Genomic DNA, 6,000 nt, shown 5'->3' with positions numbered 1-6,000 from the left:
CCTTTGTTCAGAAATAGCAGACATATATGGCTTTGGCATTGCTTTTTGGTAATTAGAAGGCCTCTAAATGCCGCTGCGCATCACACGTGTATTATGGCTAGCAGTGAAGGGGTTAATTATGTAGCTTGTAGGGAGCTTGCAGGGTTAATTTTATCTTTAGTGTAGAGCTCAGCCTTCCACCTGAAACATCAGACCCCCTGATCCCTCCCAAACAGCTCTCTTCCCTCCCCCACCCCACAATTGTCCCCGCCATCTTAAGTACTGGCAGAAACTCTGCCAGTACTAAAATAAAAGGTATTTGGCCCTTTTTAAAAAAAAAAAAAAAAAACATAATTTATGCTTACCTGATAAATTCCTTTCTTCTGTTGTGTGATCAGTCCACGGGTCATCATTACTTCTGGGATATTATCTGCTCCCCTACAGGAAGTGCAAGAGGATTCACCCAGCAGAGTTGCTATATAGCTCCTCCCCTCTACGTCACCTCCAGTCATTCGACCAAAGACCAACGAGAAAGGAGAAGCCAAGGGTGTAGTGGTGACTTGATTATAATTTAAAAAATATTTACCTGCCTTAAAAAACAGGGCGGGCCGTGGACTGATCACACAACAGAAGAAAGGAATTTATCAGGTAAGCATAAATTATGTTTTCTTCTGTTATGTGTGATCAGTCCACGGGTCATCATTACTTCTGGGATACCAATACCAAAGCAAAAGTACACGGATGACGGGAGGGATAGGCAGGCTCATTATACAGAAGGAACCACTGCCTGAAGAACCTTTCTCCCAAAAATAGCCTCCGAAGAAGCAAAAGTGTCAAATTTGTAAAATTTGGAAAAAGTATGAAGCGAAGACCAAGTTGCAGCCTTGCAAATCTGTTCAACAGAGGCCTCATTCTTAAAGGCCCAAGTGGAAGCCACAGCTCTAGTAGAATGAGCTGTAATTCTTTCAGGAGGCTGCTGTCCAGCAGTCTCATAGGCTAAACGAATTATGCTACGAAGCCAGAAGGAGAGAGAGGTAGCCGAAGCCTTATGACCTCTCCTCTGACCAGAGTACACGACAAACAGGGAAGACGTTTGTCGAAAATCCTTAGTTGCCTGCAAGTAGAACTTGAGGGCACGAACTACATCCAGATTGTGTAGAAGACGTTCCTTCTTTGAAGAAGGATTTGGACACAAGGATGGAACAACAATCTCTTGATTGATATTCCTGTTAGTGACTACCTTAGGTAAGAACCCAGGTTTAGTACGCAAAACTACCTTGTCTGAGTGAAAGATCAGATAAGGAGAATCACAATGTAAGGCTGATAATTCAGAGACTCTTCGAGCCGAGGAAATAGCCATTAAAAATAGAACTTTCCAAGATAACAACTTTATATCAATGGAATGAAGGGGTTCAAACGGAACACCCTGTAAAACGTTAAGAACTAGGTTTAAACTCCATGGCGGAGCAACAGTTTTAAACACAGGCTTGATCCTAGCTAAAGCCTGACAAAATGCCTGGACGTCTGGATTTTCTGACAGACGCTTGTGTAACAAGATGGACAGAGCTGAGATCTGTCCCTTTAATGAGCTAGCCGATAAACCCTTTTCTAAACCTTCTTGTAGAAAGGACAATATCCTAGGAATCCTAACCTTACTCCAGGAGTAATCTTTGGATTCACACCAGTATAGGTATTTACGCCATATTTTATGGTAAATCTTTCTGGTAACAGGCTTCCTAGCCTGTATCAGGGTATCAATAACCGACTCAGAAAAACCACGTTTTGATAAAATCAAGCGTTCAATTTCCAAGCAGTCAGCTTCAGAGAATTTAGATTTTGATGTTTGAATGGACCCTGTATCAGAAGGTCCTGTCTTAGAGGTAGAGACCAAGGCGGACAGGATGACATGTCCACTAGATCTGCATACCAAGACCTGCGTGGCCATGCAGGTGCTATTAGAATCACTGATGCTCTCTCCTGTTTGATTTTGGCAATCAATCGAGGAAGCAGCTGGAAGGGTGGAAACACATAAGCCATCCTGAAGTTCCAAGGTGCTGTCAAAGCATCTATCAGAACCGCTCCCGGATCCCTGGATCTGGATCCGTAGCGAGGAAGTTTGGCGTTCTGGCGAGACGCCATGAGATCTATCTCTGGTTTGCCCCAACGTCGAAGTATTTGGGCAAAGACCTCCGGATGAAGTTCCCACTCCCCCGGATGAAAAGTCTGGCGACTCAAGAAGTCCGCCTCCCAGTTCTCCACTCCCGGGATGTGGATTGCTGACAGGTGGCAAGAGTGAGACTCTGCCCAGCGAAATATCCTTGATACTTCCATCATTGCTAGGGAGCTTCTTGTCCCTCCCTGATGGTTGATGTAAGCTACAGTCGTGATGTTGTCCGACTGAAACCTGATGAACCCCCGAGTTTTTAACTGGGGCCAAGCTAGAAGGGCATTGAGAACTGCTCTCAATTCCAGAATGTTTATTGGCAGGAGACTTTCCTCCTGACTCCATTGTCCCTGAGCCTTCAGAGAATTCCAGACAGCGCCCCAACCTAGTAGGCTGGCGTCTGTTGTTACAATTGTCCAGTCCGGCCTGCTGAATGGCATCCCCCTGGACAGATGTGGCCGAGAAAGCCACCATAGAAGAGAGTTTCTGGTCTCTTGATCCAGATTCAGAGTGGGGGACAAATCTGAGTAATCCCCATTCCACTGACTCAGCATGCACAATTGCAGCGGTCTGAGATGTAGGCGTGCAAAGGGTACTATGTCCATTGCTGCTACCATTAAGCCGATCACCTCCATGCATTGAGCTACTGACGGGAGTTGAATGGAATGAAGGACACGGCATGCATTTAGAAGCTTTGTTAATCTGTCTTCTGTCAGATAAATCTTCATTTCTACAGAATCTATAAGAGTCCCCAAGAATGGAACTCTTGTGAGAGGAAAGAGAGAACTCTTCTTTTCGTTCACTTTCCATCCATGCGACCTTAGAAATGCCAGAACTAACTCTGTATGAGACTTGGCAGTTTGAAAGCTTGAAGCTTGTATCAGAATGTCGTCTAGGTACGGAGCTACCGAAATTCCTCGCGGTCTTAGTACCGCCAGAAAGGCACCCAGAACCTTTGTGAAGATTCTTGGAGCCGTAGCCAATCCGAATGGAAGGGCTACAAACTGGTAATGCCTGTTTAAGAAGGCAAACCTTAGATACCGGTAATGATCTTTGTGAATCGGTATGTGAAGGTAAGCATCCTTTAAATCCACTGTGGTCATGTACTGACCCTTTTGGATCATGGGTAAAATTGTCCGAATAGTTTCCATTTTGAACGATGGAACTCTTAGGAATTTGTTTAGGATCTTTAAATCCAAGATTGGCCTGAAAGTTCCCTCTTTTTTGGGAACCACAAACAGGTTTGAGTAAAACCCTTGTCCTTGTTCCGACCGCGGAACCGGATGGATCACTCCCATTAATAATAGATCTTGTACACAGCGTAGAAACGCGTCTTTCTTTATTTGGTTTGTTGACAACCTTGACAGATGAAATCTCCCTCTTGGGGGAGAGAACTTGAAGTCTAGAAGGTATCCCTGAGATATAATCTCTAGCGCCCAGGGATCCTGGACATCTCTTGCCCAGGCCTGGGCGAAGAGAGAGAGTCTGCCCCCCACTAGATCCGGTCCCGGATCGGGGGCCCTCGGTTCATGCTGTCTTAGGGGCAGCAGCAGGTTTCCTGGCCTGCTTGCCCTTATTCCAGGACTGGTTAGGTTTCCAGCCTTGTCTGTAACGAGCAACAGCTCCTTCCTGTTTTGGTGTAGTGGAAGTTGATGCTGTTCCTGTTTTGAAATTCCGAAAGGGACGAAAATTAGACTGTCTAGCCTTAGCTTTGGCTTTGTCTTGAGGTAGAGCGTGGCCCTTACCTCCTGTAATGTCAGCAATAATTTCTTTCAAACCGGGCCCAAATAAAGTTTGCCCCTTGAAAGGTATATTAAGTAATTTGGACTTAGAAGTTACATCAGCCGACCAGGATTTTAGCCACAGCGCCCTACGTGCCTGAATGGCGAATCCTGAATTCTTAGCCGTAAGTTTGGTTAAATGTACTACGGCCTCCGAAATGAATGAATTAGCTAGTTTAAGGACTCTAAGCCTGTCCGTAATGTCGTCCAGCGTAGCTGAACTAAGGTTCTCTTCCAGAGACTCAATCCAAAATGCTGCCGCAGCCGTAATCGGCGCGATGCATGCAAGGGGTTGCAATATAAAACCTTGTTGAACAAACATTTTCTTAAGGTAACCCTCTAATTTTTTATCCATAGGATCTGAAAAAGCACAGCTATCCTCCACCGGGATAGTGGTGCGCTTAGCTAAAGTAGAAACTGCTCCCTCCACCTTAGGGACCGTTTGCCATAAGTCCCGTGTGGTGGCGTCTATTGGAAACATCTTTCTAAATATTGGAGGGGGTGAGAACGGCACACCGGGTCTATCCCACTCCTTAGTAACAATTTCAGTTAATCTCTTAGGTATAGGAAAAACGTCAGTACTCGCCGGTACCGCAAAGTATTTATCCAACCTACACATTTTCTCTGGTATTGCAACAGTGTTACAATCGTTAAGAGCCGCTAAGACCTCCCCTAGTAATACACGGAGGTTTTCCAATTTAAATTTAAAATTTGAAATATCTGAATCCAATCTGCTTGGATCAGAACCGTCACCTACAGAATGAAGCTCTCCGTCCTCATGCTCTGCAAGCTGTGACGCAGTATCAGACATGGCCCTAGAATTATCAGCGCACTCTGTTCTCACCCCAGAGTGATCACGCTTGCCTCTTAGTTCTGGTAATTTAGCCAAAACTTCAGTCATAACAGTAGCCATATCTTGTAATGTTATCTGTAATGGCTGCCCAGATGTACTAGGCGCCATAATATCACGCACCTCCCGGGCGGGAGATGCAGGTACTGACACGTGAGGCGAGTTAGTCGGCATAACTCTCCCCTCGCTGTTTGGTGAAATTTGTTCAATTTGTACAGATTGACTTTTATTTAAAGTAGCATCAATACAGTTAGTACATAAATTTCTATTGGGCTCCACCTTGGCATTGGAACAAATGACACAGGTATCTTCCTCTGAATCAGACATGTTTAACACACTAGCAATAAACATGCAACTCGGTTACAATCTTATTTAACAAAAACGTACTGTGCCTCAAGAAGCACTAAACGATTAAATGACAGTTGAAATAATGAACTAAAAAACAGTTATAGCATCACTCTTTAAAAACAACACAACTTTTTAGCAAAGGTTTGTTCCCATTAGTAAAATAACACTAATTAAATTTTAAACATAAAAATTACAGTAACGTTTTAAATCACAGTCACTATTAAGTCTCACAGCTCTGCTGAGAGAATCTACCTCCCTTCAAAGAAGTTTGAAGACCCCTGAGTTCTGTTAGAGATGAACCGGATCATGCAGAAAATACAAGAGTAACTGACTGGAAATTTTTGATGCGTAGTAAAGAGCGCCAAAAAACGGCCCCTCCCTCTCACACACAGCAGTGAGAGAGAAACGAAACTGACATAATTAAAAACAAGCAAACTGCCAAGTGGAAAAATAATGCCCAAATATTTATTCACTCAGTACCTCATTAATGCAAACGATTCTACATTCCAGCAAAAACGTTTAACATGAAAAATACCTATTAAAAGGTTTAATGTACTTTTACAGAGTAATTCCGGTGAAATACCATCCCCAGAATACTAAAGTGTAGAGTATACATACATGTTCATTATAACGGTATGGCAGGATTTTCTCATCAATTCCATTCAGAAAATAAAAACTGCTACATACCTCAATGCAGATTCAACTGCCCGCTGTCCCCTGATCTGAAGTTTTTACCTCCCTCAGATGGCCGAGAAACAGCAATATGATCTTAACTACTCCGGTTAAAATCATAAGAAAAACTCTGGTAGATTCTTCTTCAAACTCTGCCAGAGAGGTAATAACACGCTCCGGTGCTATTGTAAAATAACAAACTTTTG

This window comes from Bombina bombina, chromosome 5 (assembly GCF_027579735.1).
Source record: "Bombina bombina isolate aBomBom1 chromosome 5, aBomBom1.pri, whole genome shotgun sequence".
NCBI classification, from domain to species: domain Eukaryota; kingdom Metazoa; phylum Chordata; class Amphibia; order Anura; family Bombinatoridae; genus Bombina; species Bombina bombina.
Note: the sequence above shows the minus strand (reverse complement) of the source record.